The following is a 25,131-nucleotide window of genomic DNA, read 5'->3' as shown; positions in this document are numbered from 1 at the left end:
AAAAATATGCATAGTGCAGTTCTTACTTTGCATGCATAGTGGTCCAGAGGCTTTTGGGTGAAAAGCAGGAGGAGGGTTGGCTTGTGGCGTACCACATAAGTGTACTGGAAGTTGTCCCTTTCCTTTTTCTTCCTCTTCAGCTGTCAGGTTTTGCTACAATTCTACTGGTTGTGTGGGCTAAGAATTGTACTACTCCTGTCTGCAATTCCAGCCCAGAGGGTCTTAGGGGGATGGGAGGGAGGTGGGAGGGAGTTAGTTTCTGGCACACCACATATGTATATTTATTTGTACTGGCAAAATTTCACAACTTGAAAGTTCATTACTAATGCCTGTATTTATGGCTGGGCTACTAAAAGATTATTGCAAAGCAATGAGCTTTCCTCTTTTTTTTGCAAATACATTGCTTTTTAGATGTACATTTAGACAGATGTTAGTGATACATAGATTTTCTTTTTAATATAGATAACAGCCTCTAAACAGAATCAAAGGGATAAAAAAAATTGAGTATAGAAATATCCAATTCCCTCCATGTTCATGGAAAAACAAGGTACCCACTTTTTATTTGATATGGCAGATATGGGACAGTTGTCACTACTCACATAGTTCTCTTCACAAGCATGGTTATGGATGGGGACTTCTGCTATACACTGAAGCTATGTTGATTATCTGCCATCAGGTGAGTATTGACTCTTAGTATTTACATAGTCGGATCTCCAGGATTATCTGTTTCCAACCAGGCCTTTCAGAGCTTTTAACAAGATATCCATTGCCCATAGGATTCCAGAGGGAACCTGTTATTGCTTTTGAGGGCTTGGATCACTTTATGCTCATATATTCTCTTGCCTCCTGGAGATCCCAGGTCTCCCTTCAGTTTAGGGAGATAAAAGCATAAGAGAAGATTCCAAAAGAGTCTTAGAGCATCAGAAAGGTGATTTTTAAGGAAATAGGTAAGAGTCACTGTATAATGTATAATTTAAGAGGGCTGAAGCATTCCGTAAGTCCTGGGAAACAAGATAATATTAAGAAGAGACTCGGGGAAGCTCTTTCCTGATCCAGTGGGGTATAAGAGGGAAGAAAGTTAAAACACAAGCAGGCTTGCAAGATCCTGATATTATAACCTAGTTTCAGACTTCCTATGGAGTCTGTTTCCTGATCTTTTCTACTGTGAAGGATTGACAGCACTACTGGAGGCAACGCAGAGTGAATCCAACATAGAGCTGACAGCAGTTTAGAGCCCATATTAAGAAAAAGCCAGGTGACTTTGGGAAGTTAGGAATGGAGAGCCACTTGTAAAAACATAATGAGGAGTATACTAGGCATCTTGTGGATAAAACCACTCCAGTTCATTTCAAAATTGGATTTTGGAAGCCCCATCATGTTGACTAAAGTGCATCTTAACTTGATTATCTAGGCCTTACCGAAAACCTATCATATGTCATCTCCTAGGTAGCCTTAGCCAGCCAGGCAGGACATGGATCTAAAACCAAGGTAGCTGAACATAAAGTCCTGAGAACACATTTTTAGACCTGATCATTTGCAACATTATTGTTGGTTGCCTCACAGTCTCCAGGTGTTTAGAGTGGCCCTTTAACCACTATACCAAACTGATCATCCTCTAAGCAGGACCCAGTGCCTTCCATAGCTGCTTTGAAACAAATGCCATAATGCTTGACCTTATGTCTCGGAAAGAAGAATTATACCCTTTATTGTAAAATTTAATAAAGAACATTTATTTATTTGTATCCATAAATAACGCCAGTATATATAAGTAGAAAGGAAGATGCTTGAATTGCTAATCTCTCTCTCTTTCTCTCTTTCTCTCTTTCTTTCTTTCTTTCTTTCTTTCTTTCTTTCTTTCTTTCTTTCTTTCTTTCTTTCTTTCTTTCTTTCTTTCTTTCTTTCTTTCTTTCTTTCTTTCTCTGCTGAGGTGCGTCCAGAGGAATTTCTTGCAGAACGGAATCATGCCGCTCGGCTCGCTTGGATTGGGAGGAGAATGAAAGGTCCCTTTGCTTCACGATCTTGGGCGGCGGGCACCTGTTCGCTAGCCCGGAGGAGGAATCTGTAGGCGCCCACTCACTCCCCACAAGCCATCTCTGCGTTGTCTGGGCCGGAACTTCGCCGCTCCAAGTTTGCCTAGAGCAGTTGGTGCCAATCCCTTTTGCGTATTACTGGCCGGGCTGGCTGGGTGCCTGAAGAGCGCCTTGCAAGTGAATGGCCGAGAAGAAGCGCTCCTGAGGCACAAGGGCAGCAGGAGGCGCTGCTTGGCGCTTCTGTGGCCATCTCTTTCTCTCCCTCCCCCCCCCCTATTATCTTCTGCGCCTTGTCCCGCCGAGCGGGGGGCAGAAGAACTCCGTGGGACGGAGCAGCTCAGCAGTCTAGTCTTCGGAGCTTCGGCGGCGTTTCGACTCGGGTTAACTTTGAGGCACTTCGCTGCCTTCAGCTCGGACGAACCAGAGCAAACCATGGAGCTTTCCAAGGAAATGCGGTAGGAAAGAGGGAAAATAAGCCTGCCGGCACGGTGGAAGATCTTCCCGGAGAGACACCCCCCCCCCTCCGCCGCACCAGCAGCCCAACTTAGAAGGTGAGGGATGTAGAAAGCGGGAAAGGCAGGTGCGTTTCGAGGATGCTATTTGTCGAGGACTTTTTCGGGCGGGGAGGGAGGCCGGAGGCGCTGAGGGCTTCGCGGGGGTGGGGGTGGGAGAAGGGGCGATTTAGTTCGCCCAGTTAAGAATTCGTAAAGTCGTCGGATGCAAAATATATGTATATATATATATATATATATATATAATATATATATATATATATATATATATATATATCTATATATATATATATATAGAGAGAGAGAGAGAGAGAGAGAGAGAGAGATGAGAGAGAGAGAGAGAGAGAGATAACCTAGAGATCTATCACTTCAAAAAAAAAAACCGAAGGTATCCCCCACCCCCCATATATATATATATATATATATAATATATATATATAGAGAGAGAGAGAGAGAGAGAGAGAGAGAGAGAGAGAGAGAGAGAGAGAGAGAGAGAGAGAGAGAGAGAGAGAGAGATAACCTAAGAGATCTATCACTTCAAAAAAAAAAACCGAAGGGTATCCCCCACCCCCCTTCCCCGATGCGTGGCCAGACGGATACGTGTACACGAACCTAAAACTGTTCAGATGACTGCGGAACACTCCGGGTACGTGTGGTAGTCTGGATGGTGGCGGACGTCGTACAGGCGAAACCTCTGTTAGATGAACGTGCGGAGGGAAGGGCTGAGAAAAGGCTCTGGACAACTAACATTCCCTCCCCCCGCCCCGCGTTTGTGTTTTCTGAGATTTATTTGCTGTGTGTTGCAGAGAATGATGGGGAGTCACGCATACACCTGTGCCATTGTTGTGTAAAGTTGCGATCTTCCAAGTAGGAAAATGAAGTTGTTGTCTTTTGGCATTATGTTTTTGGAGATGGAGATGGAGTAGGGAAGGATACCTTTGTAAGTCCAAAGTGCCCATATAATTCATCTAGTGAAGCAGGTTTTGCCTATAAAAGCTGGTCCCATTAAATAACCCCAAATAATGGTTGTGATACTCTTTCAGCTACTCTCTGTTAACTTGCCCACATTTCACCAATTTATCTCCTGGTTTCCAATTTTCACTATCTTCTTAAGAGATTTTTCTTTTCTTAATATAACTTTGTTTTGAGAGAAAAAAAGAGAGGCACTGTGTTGTACCTTTCCTTTTATGTGCCACTTCAGAAGTTCATTCAGTTTTTAATTCCATTCAGTAAGAATTTTACTTTCCATAAAATTTAGGTCAGCACCCTTTGTTTCATTAATAATTTGGCATTTGATTAGTTTAATGCAGAGTTTTTTTATCATTCAACCATGAAATATAAACTAAACAGTTTCCATGTGCATCAACCTGGTTTTTAATTATGTTTTCAGTGTCATTGTCACTGCTTAGAATATGTGGGACAACACAACATGCAAAGACTGTACAGTAGTTTCTTACTGAGTGACCGTACACTGTCTTGTTTACAAAGCTGTCCTCTTTGTGATCTGTATGGACAACAGAAATAGCAAGGATAGACTGACTGACAGAATGTCTTGTTTTACAAATTAAAGGCTAGCTGTCTGTAATTTGACTCTCCCCAACAAGAGCTTGGCAGGCTCACTGGTCTTCAAATGCTTGACCAGTATCAATAAACCAGTTAATTAGATTTGATGGTTTGACATTCCATAGCACTTTCCCATCCTGCCATAAAAAGAGAATCTTTTGTAGGTCTCTGATTTGCACAGTTACAAAAGCCTCTGGTGTTGTTTACTTGTCTCAGACATGATTAAGTCCTATAGCATTTATTAGAACTGTTACTGGCTTCTATTTTGCACTGTTAGGTTGAAGGAGTTATTAGCAGGAGTGCATTGTAACAACAAAATGTTTAGAGAAATCTCTCCAGTGACTGAAATAGACAGATAAAATATGAGTGAGCGCAAAAGGTTCAGAATGGTGACTATTAGTTGGCTGGGAGAAACAGCAGAGATAGAATAGAAGAATGGTTGGCTAGAAGTTCAGTTCACAATGTGATGTTTTATTGCAGTTCTGACAGCTATAGCTAATAACATGAACAAGTTAAATAAACAACAATTCCCAAGAATGGATATAATAGAATGTTCTCTGATTCACTTTTCTCACTGGTGCATATACAAAAAGAGAGGATGTATCTTGTTTTCTTAAATTGTGATGTGAAGATAACATCAATAATGGACTTCTAGAAATAGTTTCTTGGTTATTTTTGAGAGCAGGGGCACCAGTGATCCCATCTACTGGGACACCAGAGTAACAACAGGGTTATGTTTTGCTCTAGCAAATGAATGAGATGATAAAGAGGCATAGAAGAATTCACAGAAATAAATAATAAAACAAAAGTAATTCTTTTATTTCCTCTAATTTGGTAATTCATATTAATGATAGGCAGCATTGTTTTCATATTTCATCGATTATACATTTCATTTGTTTGTCTGAATGAAGTCTTTCAACTTTGGTTGGAGTTCAGAATATTTGTCAAGTTAAACTTGCATAGTGAACTTTGAAGCCAATGAAATTGTCTTCCAAGTAATAAAGTTTAGGATAGCAGAGTTATCCACAAACTTAAGCTATGAGATTTTATTAGTGGTTGAATAGTTTGAGATGACTCTATCATGTAATGGAATTTTTAAGAGCCACATCAAAAAAACGTATTGGTTATCTTGGCTGATCCTGATTGTCATTTTTTATTCCTTTTTTCTGAAACCCTTCAGGAAGTATTACTATGCTCTGTGATACTCAACAGGATTAGACTTAATAGTTTTTGATGTACAATATACTGTGTTTTGATTTTTTTATGATCGAACTTTTTTGGCATATTTTTAATTTTTATAACACTTGTTAGATAAACGAATGGGATTTAAATATTTGTAAATTGTATCAATCATGTTTAAATATATTATATCGCCTCTAGTGGGACATCCTCTTTTTTGTATAGATTTTATTAGTTTTTATAGGGTTAGGAATGAGGTGGGTCGAAGTTGGGATTTGGATTAGGGTTAGGATTAGGATCGGGGTTGGAGTTTTTCCAAACAACATTCTCAATATTCTCAATAATAGATAATAGTTAATCATCATAAACAATATGTTAATTAATCGCTCAACAGCCTTCTTCTTGCTAATATATATTTAAAATTACATATCACATTCCTTTCTCTCTAACTTATTTTTCTAGCCATTGATAGAAATTATCCCATGTTAGTGGGACATCCTTTAAGCACACATGATTTTTTTCAGTTTTCTAATTTACTTTCCTTCTGTGTTTGAATTTGTATGGTTGCTGGTTTTATCTATTTTCATATCAGTCATTTTATCACCATTTACACCTTTGTGTTCTATATTTTTAACTTACACAGTATAAGAGAATCAAGGTCATTGGGTGGTTAGCAAATATATGAAATAGATAAAATACAATTTTATCCCTTTTCTATCAAAACTACTGAGATTGCTTATTTCCTCAATATTAGTTAAGCTAGATACAAGACTAAGGTAGCACTTTGAGAGTAGTTGGGAAGCTTAATAACAGATCTGTAAAAGTGGAAGTTTTGTAACCAGCTAAGTCACTGTTTTGTGCTTCAAAAGAATGTGCCCATTGATTGAGCTCCATATGTGATGCAAGACTGAAACTGAAAACTGGCTTCAGACTTCATTTTTCTCTGTAAACATTCCTGAATGCCCAGTAACACTATTCAAAATGAGAGCATACATAATTAACAATGTGCGTTCTTCATGATGTGCATGCAGTATGGGATGTAAGGAAATGGGCTTAACACAATAGTAAAGTGAGTAACTAGCATGCTGATGAATAGTTTATTTACATTTTTTAGAGCCAAGTTAAGAATGCCAGTCAACTGTACTGTAGAACCTTGATAATTGAATAATGAATATATTATGGGGCTTATTTCCACACTGTGTTTTTAAAATATGTGCACTTTTTGGCATATATTCCAGGTTGCTCATGCAAATATTTGATTTTGCATTTTTGTTACATTAACATTTAACATTATTTGATAACCACGCACACACACACACATTATTGGAATTTTGGTGCTGTTTGTTTCAACATGATAGATAAGAAAAAGAAAATAACATCCCTTTGTACAGTAGAACAGGCAATAAAACTTATAGAAAAGTAAATGTTCATAATTACATTTTTCTATTTAAATAAATGTCTATGCTGTTGAAGGAAAAATAACTACTTTATATTAATCAATGTTAGAAATCACTTTAAACTGCTTAATCTAAAAAGGATTTATCGGTAGATGAGCATTTAATATGCTAGCCATGTGACTTTCTTTAGCTAAGCCAAATAATATATCTTGATTTTTAATAAAATGTATTAATTAATTTTAAAATGCAGTGGAACAGTTTCAAGAGAAATGAAACAAATCTTCTAAGAGCTCCAGAAACCTATAAAGCTTGACACCAAGTGTAAATGAACTGTTCCATCTTGAAATTATTCATATAGGGAATTATAGTCAATTAGACCAAGGTCAGTATAGTTATACCAAGAGAGTCAAAATTTAATGCATGCATCAGATATTCTATATAGCAAACGATGCCAGTAAAGGATTAGGCCAGGAGCATATTCAAAGCAAAAGCAGAGGTTCAAATTGTAAGTAAACAAACCAGTCAAAGTTTGGAGCATTAGGGCATGAGGTCAAGCAGATCATGTTTTTAACAGCTTCTTTTATGTAAGAAAAAGGCTTAGTTCACCTTTATTGATAATGATGCTCAAATCTCATTGGTTAAAATAAACTGTTATATCATATAGATCACATGATTCCAAAGAAGTTTGCTGCCTCTGCACAATACTGTTATTTGGATTTCAATGTAAGGGGAAAAGTCATTTACATGGGCTTGGATCTACAAACTGGGTTGTAGGATAGGAAGAGCAGAAGGATTAGTATGGCCCTCCAGACTGCCCTTTAGGACCTAATTCTTTAAATGAAAGGAATAATCTCCTTATTCAGATGATGAAGAGAAATTGAGTTGGTACTACCAGTTTAATGATAGCATACCACTCCAATGTCCTAAAGAGCATCCCAGTGTCTTTTCTTCCAGCCCTTCCGAGACACAATAAAAGGCATTTATTACTCGCATGATACTAGAAGTTAATCCTGAGGCTCTTCATTTGTCATTTTATTTTAACTTTTTTTATGAATGAGTACATTTATAAGGAACTTAACTCTTCATTAAATGCAACCAGATTTTTTTTCATTTTGCACAAAATGAATATACTGAATGACTTATTTTTACCGTGATTTATTGCTCTTATAATTAAAATACCAACCATACCAAGAGATGGTTAAGTCAAGTGAAGTTCTAAAGGCAAATCCACTTCTGAATTTAACTTGAATTACAAAATATTCTGATCAACATATGGTGCAGTGGTTAGAATCCAGTATTGCAAGCTAACTCACTGCTCACTCCAGGAATCCTGACCGGCTCCAGGTTGACTCAGCCTTCCATCCTTCTGAGATCAGTAAAATGAGGACCCAGATTGTTGGGGGAAATATGCTGACTGCTGTAAACCACTTAGAGAGCAGTTTATATTATGTATACATAACAGTGGTGGGATTCAGCCAGTTCGCACCAGTTTGGCAGAACCTGGAGTTTGAGCCAGACAGCTCAGAATTGATTCACCCTTCCATCCTTCCAAGGTTCATAAAGTGAGGACCCAGATTGTTGGGGGGCAATATACTGACTCTGTAAACTGCTTAGAGAGGGCTGTAAAGCATGATGAAGTGGTATAATAATTCTAACTGCTATTACTGTATGCATACTACAACAGAAGTAGTAGACTTTGAGTTCATAAAAGTTCAAATAGTACTTAATAACTTCCTACATAAAAGCAGCCTGATTTTAATATATCAACTAAATGTCAAGGTTCAAATTCCTGCCTTTTAGCTGTTATGAAACATTTTGGGAGAACCAGCCATACTGTTAGGCAAAGTGAGTGGTTGTCTTATGCAGCAAATCTTGGGAAAGCCTTAGTGCTCTTCCTGTGTCTCAGTATTGCTTTCAGACATGTGGAAATTACTAGTAGTAAGGAACAGACTTTCAACTAGCTTTTAGTACATAGAATTTGTTGTTGTTTTAATTCCACTGTAATGAATCCTAATGACATTCCACCTAACTGGTATAGGCTCTGGACAGTTCATCTTATTATTTCCCCAAAGTGTGCATCTTTGTTTTGCTTCCAACAGCAAAATATCATGGAATGCTTCTGTATGTTGCTATAAATATTCTAAATCTAACCTATTAGAAGTATTTAATATACACATCATGAACACTGAGTGCACACAGATCCTCAAGAAGTTGTGTCTTTTCTTCCTTAAAATCCATATCTATAAGCAGTTTACACAAAGACATCCAAACATATTGCAATCTTTTCACAAAATATATGCTCAGCTGCAAACACATATCTTTCTTTTGGTTGAAACAGTAAAACATTTTGCTTAAATAAAGATTGCCTCTTTTGTTTTGACTTTTTTTCAACAACAAGTAAGGCAGATCACAGGATGACGTCTGTTCAGTCTGCTTACTCATTTTTATTGTCATTTGGTCTTCTAATTTGATGGGGTTCACATATGTTGAGTTCTTTCATTCAGCAGTGAGGCAACTGGTAATTTTGAACCATGCTGAAGAATTCAGTTATCTTTTGGGACAACTGTTCTATAGGAAACTCTTAGACACATCACATTGATATTAAATTATACTATGATATTAATTGCTTGCAAATAATCCTGATACTAGAAAATTGGTATAATAATACTGTTATATAACTGAAAATAAGTAACTCATGCCTTAAATTTTTTGATATAATAGCAGTAGGACTTATTTCTTAATCAGTTTAACAGCTTTGCAACTCTGCAAAGCTGATAATTTAAAAGAAAGCATCATTTCCATTTTAAACCTTATGTAACAATAATGATAACAATGCTATTCATGTAACAGCTAGACAAGGAAGCCATTAAACATGTTGAACTGCAGTTTCAATCTGCTTAAATTCAAGGAAAATTTGGCAGAATTAAGGTTAGAAAATATCTGGGATTACTCATTTTTTCCTTGCAAACTGCGACAACTTTCAACTAGAATCTACTTGGCTTTATTTCTTTTACAGTTCTTTTGTAATAATTGCTTTGTTTTGCAAATATAAAAGTAAAGCATTTGGATTTTAGAATTGGGGAATTTTCTGAAATTGACAATGCATGTGGTCATTGCCCCGCTTTCGCAAAGCTACTCTTTCAATCCCAGTTAATTAGAGGTAAGAAACTGTCATTTCTTTCATTTCCCTTTGTATTTCATACTACAAAATGATTCCCCCCACCCAAATATTCACCAAAGCATTTTTTTACACATTTCTTTACATTTAAATTGCCCATTTAAGGGACCATCTATGGCCATTAAAAATGACATCAGTTGCAGATGAAACCAGGTAATTTGTAGGTCAGCTTTAATTAAATTACTTATTCTAATTAATTATTTAAATTACTTATTCTAAGATCATGTCATAAGCAGAGCCAATAAATTATATCTAATTGTTATGATTTCCATTTAAATGTTTTAATTTGATATCATCTTCACTGGCTGAATATTTTAAACTAGATAACAATGATTTATCAATCTGGAAGCAAAAACATTATATTGTAAGGTGTTATTGAATAGCGCTTTCTTCATCCTATCAAAGCATCTAGTGTCAGAGTAATATAGGTAAAACCATAGAAGAGAATGCAAGTCTGAACTATGGAGTCCTTGGTGATCTCTGAGCTTGGTAATTTGCTTGCAGACATTTCATTACCCAACTAGGTAATATCATGAGTGTTGGTGAGTATCGGGTTTGTTCTTTGTTTATATGCAGCAGCTTGCCCTGCCAGTATTGGAATGTCTATGGTTTTGTTCTTGGTAGGTCCTTGATTTGGCTATTGTTTTCTGTTTATTAATTTGTCTTGTGTTAATTCCTGTTCATCTGTATGTTGACTGTTGGAAAGAATATGTTCTGGTCTTTTTGTTTCCTATGTAGCTTTTTATCGTCTCTTTTGAATGATGTGTTTACGTCTATGTGTCTGTTGATGGCTGATTTATCTGAATGCCAAACTTTTAGCAACTAATAGTTGATAACTGTGTTAACCATTTGTCTGACTTAATTTTTAATTACAATTGTCATAAAATATAATAATAAATGTCAAGCGCCAGAGAAATCAGGAGATTCAGGCAGTTCAAATGAGTATAAAGATTTATTGAAAGCTTAAGCTTTCTACAAGAATCTGACCAACTAATGGTCAAGAAAAATGAGCAGGAGATAAGGCAGGCATTCAAGGTGGATTAGACTTAGATTTCTTGCAGGTGCACAAGGACTTTTGATTTATGATGCATTTGACCACTCCCTTGTACTCAGCCTGGTCATTTTCTACAATAAATAAACTATTATAACATGTAATTATACAATATTTCAATTTTATTATTTCAATCTAGAAATAATATATCATCTAAATAACAAACTATTTTGCACTAACAACATGCCTAAAACAATAACTGGTAGTTACAGTAGTTACAATTATTCAATAGAATTCATAGGAATTTTTTTTGTAAAACATAACTTTCTGATTATGTTTAGCACTAAGTAAGGAACAAACTGAAGAAACAATTAACACATCTATGCCTAGTCCAGAAATGGAATTTGTCTTTACTGACAGTATACGGTAATATATTCTTTCTGCCAACTACATCAAGCCTTCTAGGAAAATTGACAACACAGCTGAATAGGTTCAGTTAATAAAGGATAGACAGATTGTTACTATTTGTAGAAAGCAATTTTGACAAGAAGAACCTTTATTTAAATATAAAAATAATCCTTTGGGATTTTCAGTCATACCAGACATGGTGGGTGGGAAAGTGAGTAATAGACCATATGCTGTTCAAAAATACTTTGTAAATTATGCCTGGAAGGCTTGCATGAGCTCTCATTGAAGAACATTTTAAATTGCGGTGCATTATTTTAGCAGAATTTAATTACTGTATTTTTTTTCTGTCTAAAAAGTTACAATTTCTATATTAAATAATCAGTATTAATATGTGGAGTTCTTGGTACCTTCTGAGTTTGGTGATTGGCTTGCAGGTGTTTTATTACCTGACTAGATGTATCTAGTTGGGTAATGAAATATTTGCAAGCAGACAACCAAGCTCAGAAGCATGAAGGACTCTACAGATCAACCCCAAGCTGCATATATTGTCTTCTATTGCAATATTAATATATTTTAAAATGATAAGAAAACCAAAATTTAGGATTTTTTAATGTAGCACAGAATAACCAAAGAATTGTAATTCAAAAATAAACATGACAGTTTTGTTCTAGTTTTAATAATGCTGCTTCCATAATACTGGTACGTCACTTAAATATGTGACATTTATATCATACACAGAGAGACACACTTAGGGCAAAGAATCCTGGCAAGCTTATCTCAGGAATCAAAATCCCCTAGTCAAGCATCCAGTTTGTTAGGATGCTTCTGATAAGGTCACAAGTATCCCTAGTTACATATACCCAGCCCCTCAGAACAGGAAGGCAAGCTATGTTACTGATCCCATCTGTTAAAAAAGTACATCTAATGGGATCCTTCTGTGTGATGGTTCCCTCCCTTTGGAATATCATTCCTCCAGAAATAAGATTGGCCCCAACCTTGACACTTTTTTGGAAGGCCCTGAAGACATGGTTCTGTCAGTGGATCTGGAGACTCCATGTTAACAGAGCTAATTAAGTGGCTGGTGTGATTGTGCTTGTTGCCGGGAGAATGGGTGTTGAGTCAGTGGGGTTTTGGGGATTTTTATATTGTAGAATTTTGTTTTTTTATATAAGGAGCTTTTTTGGTGCAAGGAAGTGAATCATTCCTATTGAAAACATATATTTGCTTGATATTTTGAGAGATTTCCCTCCCTATATTATTTTCTATTCCCTTTTCCCTTTTTTTTACATGCAGCTTAACAATGCATAGGATAAATCACCATTTTTAATTCTTTCAATACTGTTGCAAAAATGTATGTTCATACAGTTTTGCCCTGTGAATTTAATCCCTCTGAAGAACATATTAGAAGGCAAAATTTACCAGTGTCAGAAGAGTTTGGCCTGTAATCTTATTGTTTAGCCTAGTTTTATATATATATATAAAAGCTTTATGGCTACTTTAATCCATGCCACATGCAGATGACCTGAGCAAACCCAATAGCAAGACAGAAGCCTTGTTGTACATACATTGAGCAGTTGCTCAAAATCTGATGCACCAGCTGTGGCTTGACCAGTTTGGAAGTTAAGGGAAACTTGATCTTTTAATCTTTATTTTAACAGACAGATTACAACTGTTTCCAAAGTGTACCTGTCAGTTAAACTTAATACAAAATTTGAACAGACTTTATTTACATATGAATATTTTAAAAAATATTGGAAAAGTTCATATCAAAGACACACCTCCATCATTTTATTTGTACTCTTCTTTATCAGTTTGCCTACGATAAAAAAAATAAGAAAGTTAAAAATTAGTAGGATTTGGGTGAAATTCTGTCATATTTTTCCCACGGATTTCTCTGGATTGCAACAGTATTGAAATAATTAAAGAAATGGTGATTTATCCTATGCATTATTAAGCTGCATGTAAAAAAAGGCAAAGGGGAATAGAAAATAATATATGGAACTGAGCTAAAAGGACTTAGTTAAAACAAGGACTATTGATGTTGAAAATAAAAGATTAGGATAATCAGCAACAAAAAGTACCAAATAACCAACGTACACAAATATTTTATAACAGACTAATTTTAAAAACTAATAGAAGGTACTGTTTGAGAGAAACTATCAACACCAGTTGGCATATTTTTTTGGTGTAGAATAATACACACTCCAAAAAATCATTGTAAATTACTTCCTAACTTATGTTGCAACTGAGCTGTACATCATTCTCTCCTAATTTTTACTATGGAGAGTACATAAGCTTAATAAAGTGGCTCATTAAGTTAATATTTCACTAAAATTTTGATTATTTCATGCAGTATCTCAGTAGTTAATTAGAATAGAATAGAATAACAAAGTTGGAAGGGACCTTGTGGGTCATCTAGTCCAGCATGCCAGCAACCGGTCTGCACAAACAAACAAAGCCCCATCCGTGGGATGCAGGCAGTACACAAAACCCTGCAGTCTCCGGTCTGTGGAAAAACCTTTCTCCACAGAACCAGTCCCTGGTGCCCAAGGTTGGGGACCTCTGATCTAGTCCAACCGTCTGGCCAAGCAGGAGCCCTTACACCATTTCTGACAGATGGCAGTCCAGTCTCTTCTTGAAAGCCTCCAGTGATGTAGCACCAACAACATCTGAAGACAGTCTGTTCCATTGGTTGATTGTTCTCACTGTCAGACAATTTCTCCTTATTTCCAGGTTGAATCTCTCCTTGATCAGTTTTCATCTGTTATTCCTTGTCTGGCCTTCAGGTGCTTTGGTATGACAGCCCTTCAAATATTGGAACACTGTTATCATGTCTCCACTGGTCTTTCTCTTCACTAGACTAGCCATGCCCAGTTCCTGTAACCATTCTTCATATGTTTTAGCCTCTAGTCCCCTAATCATCTTTGTTGTTCTTTTCTTAGATAGTACTAGAAACAATATTTTTTGTAAAATATATAAAAACTCTTTATGTAGAATATCCTTTATTAATACTATCTACTTTCTCAACTTCCGGTGGTTCCAGCGATGACGAATGGCGGCGTTTTACAAAGACGCCCGTTCCTGGTGCGTGTAAAAGCCGCGGGACTTTGACAATCAGCTGTCCCGCGGCTTGAATCTCCTCCCTGGGAAAAAGGGAGGAGGAGAGCTCTCAGGTAGAGGTAAGAGCTCCCCTGGATTCCTGTTATTTTGGGGATCGGAGGGTAGAGCTCCCTCGGAGCCTGAGCAACTCCGCGTTCCAGGGAGACTTCATTCCGAAGTTTTTGGGATGAAGCAAGTTGCCGCTTCCACATCTGCTTTTTTTTCCAGCTGCTTGTGAGTATTTGAAAGCAGACGGAGCAGACCAGGAGAGACTGTGCTTAAGTTTGATGGTGCCTTTAACTTCAGCAAGTTTCCTCTTCCTTTTCTTTTGTTCACTTTCCCTTTAGAAGAAAGGGAAAGTGAAAACTAAAATGGCGATCGTCTTTCTTGCCTGATTTGCATTACAGAGTAAAACCTGGATACAGATTAACTCTTTAAATACAGAAGTAAGAATTTGGCTTTTATTCTTTCCTCTTTTTTTCTCTATTTTTTTTTCTCTTTTTTTAAAGAACACTTAAAAGAACTGTGCCCTTTTTTTTTTCAATAAGAATCTTTCTTCTTGGAACTTAAGAAAATGGCTTCAAAACGTCTGCCTCCCGCCCCTAAGGTTCCTATTTCTTCTCCAATGCCTCAGCCTGCATCTCAGAAACCAAAATCACCTCCACCTTCTCCTCCTCCTCCTGCAATTTCTCTTAATGATTTACAAGATGCTTTAAAACAGCATGCCTTGGATATTAAGGAGGAGGTAAAAGATCTTATAATTGCAGAGAGGGCTAATACAGAAGAATTATTGGAGAAAAAGAATAAACAATTAAGAGACCATATCCTTCTGGCCTTTCAGGGCCTAGCCCTGCACATAGAAAGGATTGATGACCAGATGGAAAAGATTACTGAAAATGCATCAAGGATGGAATTTAGAATGCAGGAGGTAGAGAACAAGATAGAAATTACACAGGATGAACAAATCATTTCACAATATAGGGAGATGGAACACGCATTGCGTATCAGAGGCCTGAGGGAGAACCCTCAGGAAGACTTAAAGATGCTTATTGTGAAAGATATTGCTCCTAATATTGGTTGGCGGCCTGAAATAATTGAGAATGAGATAGAAAAATTTTTTAGAGTTAATTCACGGGTTGCTAGACAGAGAAATCTACCAAGAGATGTGGTTATTTATTTTTCTAGAAGATCTATCCGTAATGAAATTATACAGGCTTTTTACAAACAAAAGTTTCAAATTGCTGATCAAGACGTGATAATTTTAAAAGAGATACCTCCAAAAATTTTAAGAGCCAGAAAAGATTTTACTTTCTTGTCTGATGAGTTGAAACATCGTCAAATTCAGTTCAGATGGGAGATTCCAAGAGGAATAATAGTAAATTATGAAGGGATACGTCACAGATTAACTACTGTTTCCAAAGCAAGAGATTTTTATCAGTCTATCTTAAAAGCAAGATTGTCACCACCTCCACAAATAAGGATGACGGAAGAGTCTCTTATGGCAGGAGCCTCATCAATGATGGTTATGGAACAAGCTGCACCGAATTCTGACATAAAAGAGCAAAGGATGACACGAGCTGCCCATAAACGTAAAGAAAAAGAGCAGTTGCAGAAGAGTGGTGAAAGTTTGGTTGTTACAGAGCCTGTGGGAGGGGCAAGACCAAAAAGATCTTCGACAGCAGATCTGCAGGCCATGCTCCAGAGGCTCCAGGCCGGTGGAGATGGTCAGGTTCCTGACCTGGAATGTTAATGGCTTAAACGTGCCCCAGAAACGAAGAAAGATTTTCCATTATTTGAAACAACATAATAATGATTTGATATGTTTGCAGGAGACTCATATAACTTTAAAGGATTCTAAATTTTTGATGAATTCCTGTCTGGGCACACATTTTACTGCTCCAGCCCCTGGGAAAAAAGGGGGAGTGGTAATTTATGTGAAGAAAACTTTTTCAGCTAAACTAATTGAGGCTGATTCTGAAGGAAGATATCTTTTTGTGGAATTATTATTACAAGGCCGAAAGGTTCTTATTGTTGGACTATATGCTCCCAATCAACAACAGAAACAATTTTATAAGTTGCTGCATGGCAAGATATCTCAGTTGGATTATAAATCGGTAATTTTGATGGGTGACTGGAATGGGGTTTTAGACCCAACTATAGACAAAAGAAGTTCCTCTAAAACTTTTATTCAAACTAAATTACCTATGACTTTCTTTGATTTGAAGGAAGAATTGGAGCTTATTGATATTTGGCGAGAAAGGAATACAAGTGATAGAGACTTTACCTTTTATTCTGATAGACACCAGTCATTTTCAAGGATTGATTTTTTTTTGATTACTAGTGACTTCCTCCCTAGAGTGAGGAAGGTGAAAATTTTTCCTAGAACATTGTCAGATCATAGTCCGGTGTGGATGGAGTTATATTCGGAAGACGGGAATAGAAGATCCTGGAGATTGAATGAGAACTTATTTAATCGGGAGGAGTTCGTACAAAAGTGTAAAGAACATTTAAAGGACTTTTTTACTATAAATATGAATAAGGGAACATCGATGTCTATGGTGTGGGACGCTAGTAAAGCATATATGAGGGGAATTTTGATTCAATTGAATAAAGTTTTTAGGGAAAAAGGGTCACAAAGACGTAGAGAAATAGAAGAAGAGATCAAATCAAAAGAACAAGAGTTGGTTCTTAACCCTACTGATAATAATTTAAAGGTATCTATAAAGATGCTTAAGGAACAATTTAACATGTTGATGGCAGATCAGGTGGCTACCAATCTGTCGTATATGAGACATAATACTTTTTGCAATGCGAATAAGCCTGGGAGGTGGTTGGCTTATCAGTTACGAAAGAAACAGAAAGCTAGAATTATAGAGAAAGTAAAATATAAAGGTACTGAGGTTTTTCAGCAAGATTTGATTAAAAAAAGCTTTTTGGACTTTTACACAAAATTATATTCAAGTGATAATATAAGGGGTTTGGATATAGATAAATATTTACAATCAGTACATTTTCCTAGACTTTCAGAGGAACAACAAAATGGGATGAATAGTTTAATTACTGTGGAGGAAATTGGCTTAGCTATTAAGCAGTTAAAGGTTGGAAAGTCTCCTGGAACAGATGGACTGACTTCTAGGTATTATAAGATTTTATCTGAAGAAATGATAGAGCCACTAAAGGAACTCTTTAATAGTATTTTGTTGGGTATGCAAGTTCCTCCTTCTTGGAAAAGAGCTTTTATATCACTGATTCCGAAGGAAGATCAGGATCTTACAGAGCCTAAGAATTATAGGCCAATTTCATTATTGAATGTTGATTATAAGATCTTTACAAAAATTTTGGCAAATAGATTAATGCAGGTTATGAAAGACTTGATTCATAGTGATCAAGCAGGATTTATAACAGGGAGATATATGAAACATAATGTTAGACAAATTATTAACTTAATTGAGTACTTGGATAAGAATAATCAGATTCCTGTGGCTTTTATCTTTTTGGACGCTGAAAAAGCTTTTGATCAATTGGACTGGCAATTTTTATTTTCTTTGGTAGAGAAAATGAATTTTGGGGATAATTTTTTACATGCACTTAAAGCTATATATCAGCAGCAATCTGCACAAATTGTTGTAAATGGGGGATTGACTGAGAATTTCAATATTCAAAAAGGGACAAGACAAGGATGTCCATTATCCCCATTGTTATTTGTTTTAACATTGGAAATTTTATTGATTCAGATTCGGGAATCGAAGTTAATTAAGGGTGTAAAGATAAGGAAGAATGAGTATAAATTGCGGGCATTTGCGGATGATTTGGTTTTAATTTTGGAACAGCCGAATCAGGCGATTGATGGTTTATTAGAACTTATAACACAGTATGGGAATGTTTCTGGTTTTAAAGTTAATAATTATAAGACTAAGATATTATCTAAGAATATGTCAGTTAAAGAAAGGGAAAGTTTGATTAAAGCCACAGGTTTTCAGATGGTAAAAAAGGTTAAATACTTGGGAGTATATCTAACTGCTTCAAATGGAAAATTGTACAAGAACAATTATGAACCACTATGGGCAAAAGTCCAAAAGGATTTAATAGATTGGAAAAAATTGCAATTGTCATTGTTGGGGAGAATTTCAGCTGTAAAAATGAATGTTCTACCAAAGTTTCTTTTTTTGTTTCAGATGATACCTATTCTTAAAAAAGAGGCAAATTTGGAGGAATGGCAAAAGGGTATCAATAATTTTATATGGGCCGGGAAGAAACCAAGGGTTAAATTTAAGATATTACAGGATGCTCGAGAAAGAGGGGGACTTAAGGCACCCAATTTGAAATTATATTATGATGCAGCCGCCCTAACTTGGTTAAGTGATTGGCTTAATTTAACAAATATGGATATTCTTTTTTTGGAAGGTTGGGATTTAATATATGGTTGGCATGCATATTTAATTTTTAATAAGAAAGTTGATCGGACTTTTAAATCACATATTTTGAGGAATGCCTTACTTCGTGTTTGGAAGAAGTATTATTATAGATTAAATTATAAAATACCTATCTGGGGGATTCCCAGACATGCAATTGAGGGAACCTCTAAGGGGACAAATTTTGATAAAATTTCATATAAAGAATTGTTAATTTGTTCTGGTTCGAATTGGCATTTGAAATCCCTAGATGTATTAAGGCAGCAAAATATTCTACAGTCATGGTTTCAATATTTACAAATAATGGATAGATGGACTGTAGACAAGAAAGAGGGAATAACACTAGAAGATAGACAATTGGTTATTCAGATTAAAAACCAAGGTCCGGCTCATATAAAAAGAATATATAATGTTTTATTAGAGTTAGATTCGGAAACAGAATTGGTTAAAGATTGTATGATTAAATGGGCTCAGAATATACAGGAGCCGATCTCATTGGATTTATGGGAGATAATTTGGATAAGAAATGTTAAATTTACACAAGCTCAAAATTTGAGAGAAAATTTTTATAAAATGTTTTATAGATGGCATTTAGATCCTAAAAAATTATCTTGTATGTATTCCAACATACAGCCCAAATGTTGGAGATGTGGCAATAATGATGCGACATACTTTCATATTTGGTGGAATTGTAAAAAAGTAAAGGCTTTTTGGATTATGATTTGGTGGAACATTCAAAAGATTTTTAGAAAGAAGATAAAGTTTACTCCTCAACTATTTTTACTTGGTATTTTTGTTGACTTAAATGAAAAAGAAACTACTTTGATGTTGAATTTATTAACTGCAGCAAGGTTACTAGTAGGTCTATATTGGAAGAAAGATTCTTTGCCTACTTTAGAAGAATGGATATTTAAAGTATCTAGTTTTGCAGAAATGGCAAAAATTTCTGCTTATTTAAAGGATCATACACAAGAAAGATATATTACTGTATGGGGAAGGTGGATAGATTATATTCAGAAAAAATATGGAATTAAAAAATTTTATTTATTTTATGAATGAATATCAAATATTATAGAGAATTGTTTTATAAGTTATGGAGTTAAAGGTTAATTATGATATTTTTTTTCTTTCTCTTTTTTTTTCTTTTTTTTAATTATTATAATTTTCTTTTTCTTTTTTTTTCTTAACCCTGTATTCTGCTCTGGGAAGTGAAGGGAGGGGGTGGGTGGGAGGGAGGGTAAGGGGGGGGGTTCTCTATTTTAAAATTTTATTGTATTTTTATAAATGATTGTATGTTTTAAAAAATAAAAATTTTCAATAAAAATAAAAAAAATACTATCTACTTTCTAAAGGAGAATATAGTCAGATTTAACAATATTTTCAAATATTTTCTAAGGATGACTGTTTGAAAATTGAAATCCCTTTTGGCTTATGATAATAAAAATAAACTCACAATATTGCTCACAGCAAGGAATTAACTTCTGAATTTCCTATCAAAAGATTTCAAATAATCTAAAAATAGTCAGTTTTCACATTGTAATAGATAAATTATCTGGGAATTATATTAATTACAAATAAAGAGATTTGTTACATTTTCTAGGACATTAGAAAACACTTTAATAGTGTTTCAAGTCCTTTCCAAAACAGATTAAAAAATAAAACACTTTTGCGGACTTAATGACATTGGATTTTGTATTTTTTTTAAAAAGGGCGTGAAAAAGACTACAGTGATATAAATAACAACTGAGTTATTTTATGAAAAATCATTTTTTCATTATCAGAGTATTTATATGCCTAATAAAAAGGATTGTTTATCACCTATAAATGAATTTATGTAGTTAATGTGCAAACATTAGAAGTGTTGGTTTTCCTCTATAATGCCCTTCATGATTGGGCAACTAAGTTACTTGCAGAAGTAGGATTTGGCCTGACCAATATGAACCTGTTGGAGCCACAGCTGGTTCGTCCTGATTTTCAGGAAGTCAAATCTGGGGTTCCTCCTGGACTCATGATTCCTGCTCAAAGAGCAGGGGGCAGTCATAGCTAGGAGAGCCTTTGCTCAGCTTTGTATTGTGTGCCAGGATTGGAAGCCCTTCTTTGTCATCTCCCTTGAGAACTATTGCAATGCGTTCCATTTGGGGTACCCTTGTAAAGTATCCAGAAACTGCAGCTGGTGCAGAATGTGGCGGTACAAATATTGTACATGTAATGTCTCTGCTGCGTGAGCCTCATTAGATGCCAATTTGCTTCTGGGTCCAATTCAAGATATTGGCTATCACCTTTAAAGCCCTTCTTGGTATGGGAGCATGTTACCTGTGGAACCATCTTGTCCAATTGTATCAACTCATCTTACCCGATTAAGCAGGGAGGTTATATTATGGACCCCACTGGTTATTTCTTTTATCGGCAAGGTCTAGGAAGATAACCTTCTCTGCTGTTGCCCTAGTCCTGTGGAACATATTGCCCAGAAGTGAGGCTGGTCTTCCAGAAGAGGGTTAAGAATTGGCTCTACCAACTAGCATGGGGATACAATAGTAATATGCATTCTAGGGGATGGTTGGTGGCTTATGGGCATTCCCTCCACCTTTTTAAACTTTAGCTGTTTTAAAAATTCTATCTTTTAAACTATGTCTCTTTTTATACAGCTATATGGTTCTAATCTGTAAACTGCCCAGGGTCACTTAAATACTGAGATTAAAGAAAAAGGTAAAGTAATCCCTATGGATTTTACTGCACTAGTTGTTGCTGACTAGAGGGGGCAGTGCTTATCTTCCTTTCAAGGCCATTGAACCACTGCTGTCTGAAGACATTTCCATGGTCATGTGGCCAGCAGGATATCACGGAGCACTGTTACTTGCCAACCAAAGTGGTACCTATTTATCTACTTGCATTTGCATGCTTTCAAACTTATAGTTTGGCAGGAGCTGGGGCGAGGACAGGATGCGATGCTCAGGTCTCAAACTTGGCTTTCCAGCTTTCCAGCTGACAAACCCAGTGTCTTAACCACTGAGCTTTTAGATAGTGAGATAGGCATTGTATAAATTTTATGAATAAATAAAAAACAAGCAAATAAAGGAGCTGAAGCTTGGAAGTGTTTTATTGTTGTAGGGCCAGCCCTCTGAAATTGCCTCTTGTTGGACATTCACCCTGTTTAACTTTGGGAAGAAGTTGATGATGGAACTCTTCTAGAGAATATTTGGATATGATGCCATTTAAATGTTGTTAGTGGGTTTAGGTATTTGGAGTATTTTGTAATATTATATGTCTTGTTTTTATTTTGTTGCAAGCTACCAACTCAGTTATGGCAGAAATGTGATAAATGAATAAATAGTGTTTTCTATTTCTACTGCTTAGTGTAAAGTCTATTACCTTATAAAGTCTACAATGCTATGTCTCTTTCAAAGATCAATTCCTGATGAGTTCATGAACATGTTCATATAGGGTTGGGGTTTTTTTTTTGGCAGCAGTACACAACTGATATGTGTTTTTTCAGAATCCCAATCTACCCAACAGCTGTGTTATTTCCTGGTAACACAGGAAATATCTAATAAGGATAATAATATCCAAGTATTAATTAGTACTATATATAATAGTTTAGTACTATATTTGGTTTTATAGTATAGCTACAATTAACCAGATATTGCCAACTAGCTGAGCTAAATTAGTGCAGTATTATTTTTTTTTTAAAAAATAATTGCCTTTTGAGCTCTTCTATATATTTCTAACATGTGATGAATTACACATATGGGTTAAGTCAGATAAGAGAACAAGTAACTCATCCTAATAATGAAACTTGGCTATGATCTTGTAAATTTAGAAGCGCTTTTTTTTACAACTTTAGATACATAATTGAGAATTGTATCCTTCAAGAATGCCTCTGTATGATTGCTGTGGAGGGCATCCAGAGACCTCCATCTTGTGGACTGCCTTAGGACTTTCAGTGAATGCTTAGATTGGACTAATAGGAGGAATGTATTATCTCTGAAGTAATTATGAGAACAGAGGGGGACTGTGGTTTAACAATGTTCAAATATAAGCTTTTGGTTGCTATGTATAAAACCATGGTGAGTTAAATGAGAGGTAAAAATTAATCTTCTAAGTAAACTATCATACTAAAAGTTATAATAACTTAATGTAATATAATAAATATAATGATAAAATAAATATAAATATATCAGTTAAATAGATTTTTTCTTTTTGGTCCAACAACGTACAGGTTTTTAAAAACAATTATGCTGGTAATTACAGACCATAGCCATTTTTTTACTTTATCATTATATTGTCCAATTATTATCTGATGAAGCTGACCTAGATCAAGGATCCCCAACCGCCGGTCCATGGACCAGCACCAGGCCGCGGCATGCCAGAAAATGGTCTTCACAAACAAGCGGAGCCCCATCCATGGGATGCATGAAACTATGCCCCCTACAGTCTGTGGAAAGACCTCTCTCCATGGAACCGGTCCTGGTGCCCAAAAGGTTGGGGACCTCTGACCTAAATAATACCTGTAATTCTTCAGATATGGAAAAAAAGAAGTGCAACAAACTGACATATTGATCTTCTGATAGCCACAGTGGAAGATCTTCCTTGCCTACCTGTACGGATAGCAGACATGAAAAATATATAGCAATGTTTTGCTGATTACACATTCCACAAAAATAACTTTTTGGACAAATAGGTCTCTGTATAGGGTTATTTTTAAATTGTTAGTATGGCTGATGCTTTTCTTTGTTTTGTCATAGTTTGTGTCTTTAAATTTGTTCTATGAGACTCTATTTGCCTTATATTTGGGGTATCTTTTTTCTTTTATTTAATTTTAGAATTCTGCAGGTAATTTATACTTTCTTTTTACTTTTTTATAATTGTTACTTTATGGAATTTTGATTCTTATGACTGACTGATGAACTGGTTAATGAATCTCTGAAAGAATGAGATTAAAGAGAAGATGCCAATCTGGGATCATTGAACAGTACTTCCTAAACATTCTTCTTTTCTTGCCTCCTCAGTTCAAACTTATAGTATCTTCATAAAGATTTTGATTTTTTTATCATCTAATTCACCAGTTTCTTTTATATTCTTCCTATTGTAATTAATATCAGCACAGAACAACCAATCATTCAGCAACAAATTGAAATTACAACAGCACATAACAACAAGACTTAAGACTGATCCTCATAGTTGCATCCATAACAGTGTACCCAGAACCACCTGATTATAATTTAGGTGCTTGGCAACCGGCTCACCATTATAATGGTTGCTGAGGCCCATGGTTACAAGATAGCCATTTGTGATCTTTACTGCCAGCTTCTGACAAACAAAATTAATGAAGAATCTGGCAGGAGGTCACTTATGGTGCTCAGGTAACATTGCACTGAAGCACTCTGCAGGGTGTGCTTAACAACAGCAACAACTGCTGCAACTACCTTTGTAAGTTGGTGCAGTCATGTGATATCCTGATTTTTGACTCTGTTGCTAATTGATGATGTTGCCGGTCCTAATTATCATTGTTAAATAAGGAATAGCTGCATTTCCTGATTGCACTTGAATGTTCTCATTACATTAATTTAATATTGAGTTATTCTGTCACTCAATAGTATCACCAGCATTTTAAATGTAAGTCTTTTTTAGAGGATACGCTTTCAGTGTTGTGGTATTGAAATATATAAACTATTTGAGGCATTTATCAAACAGTCTTTATTCTCTTAACACAAGCCATTTTAAAATGTGTGCCTATAGTAAGAGTTAAATATACCTTCTATATTATATTGCTAACATGACCACGTTAGCAATGCTAATCAGCTGTACTGATTATCTGTTTTGATTTTTCTCAATAATTAGGCAAATGATCTAGGGTGTAATCATGTTTTACCTTAGGGAGTTCATGCAAATAGCTCAAAACTTTTTTACATTGATTTTTTTTGTTATTGTTAAATGTATTCAGAAGGAAATCTATTGATAATTTTTAAAAAAGGAAATACAATTGCCTTCTTAATAACTGAAATACTGCTTGTTTGAAATCAAAATGCACAAGAGGGTACATTTTTTTATTTCTTTTTGATGTAACTGACTTACTATTGAAAAATTATATACTTTTAAAATGTTGATGTTATCAGGGAATCTAGACATGTTAAAAGATAGGAACAGGAGTAGTTAACTGTAGTCCCTCCCCTTGTTACCTTTGTCCTGTACCACTATGTTGTTTTTTTTATATCAGATGGGTTTTAATATTGAATGTGAGTCTTTTTCTGCAAGTAGGAATGAGTCTTTAAATTGATTAATCAAGGCTTGCATTCTGTGTCATTAAAACAATTCTGCAATTTTGCCTAATGTACATTGTAGACACTGGAATACATTTACTCATC

At 35.6% G+C, this 25,131-nt stretch overlaps 1 protein-coding gene across 4 annotated transcripts in view; it reads left to right on the top strand.

Moving 5' to 3' along the window:
- The first annotated feature begins 2,024 nt into the window (after positions 1 to 2,024).
- Positions 2,025 to 25,131, top strand: part of MEGF10 (multiple EGF like domains 10) — a 113,295-nt gene continuing 90,188 nt past the window's right edge. For 3 of the 4 annotated variants that reach the window (XM_039334152.1, XM_039334153.1, XM_039334150.1), the window contains exon 1: positions 2,025 to 2,581. The gene's annotated coding sequence lies outside the window, so the exon portion shown is untranslated. The other variant, XM_039334151.1, reaches the window with a different exon arrangement.

This window comes from Crotalus tigris, unplaced genomic scaffold, assembly GCF_016545835.1.
Source record: "Crotalus tigris isolate CLP2741 ecotype Arizona unplaced genomic scaffold, ASM1654583v1 scf7180000017628.32516253702:7417878, whole genome shotgun sequence".
Taxonomy (NCBI): Eukaryota; Metazoa; Chordata; class Lepidosauria; order Squamata; family Viperidae; genus Crotalus; species Crotalus tigris.
Note: the sequence above shows the minus strand (reverse complement) of the source record. Positions and strands in the feature narration are given on the sequence as shown.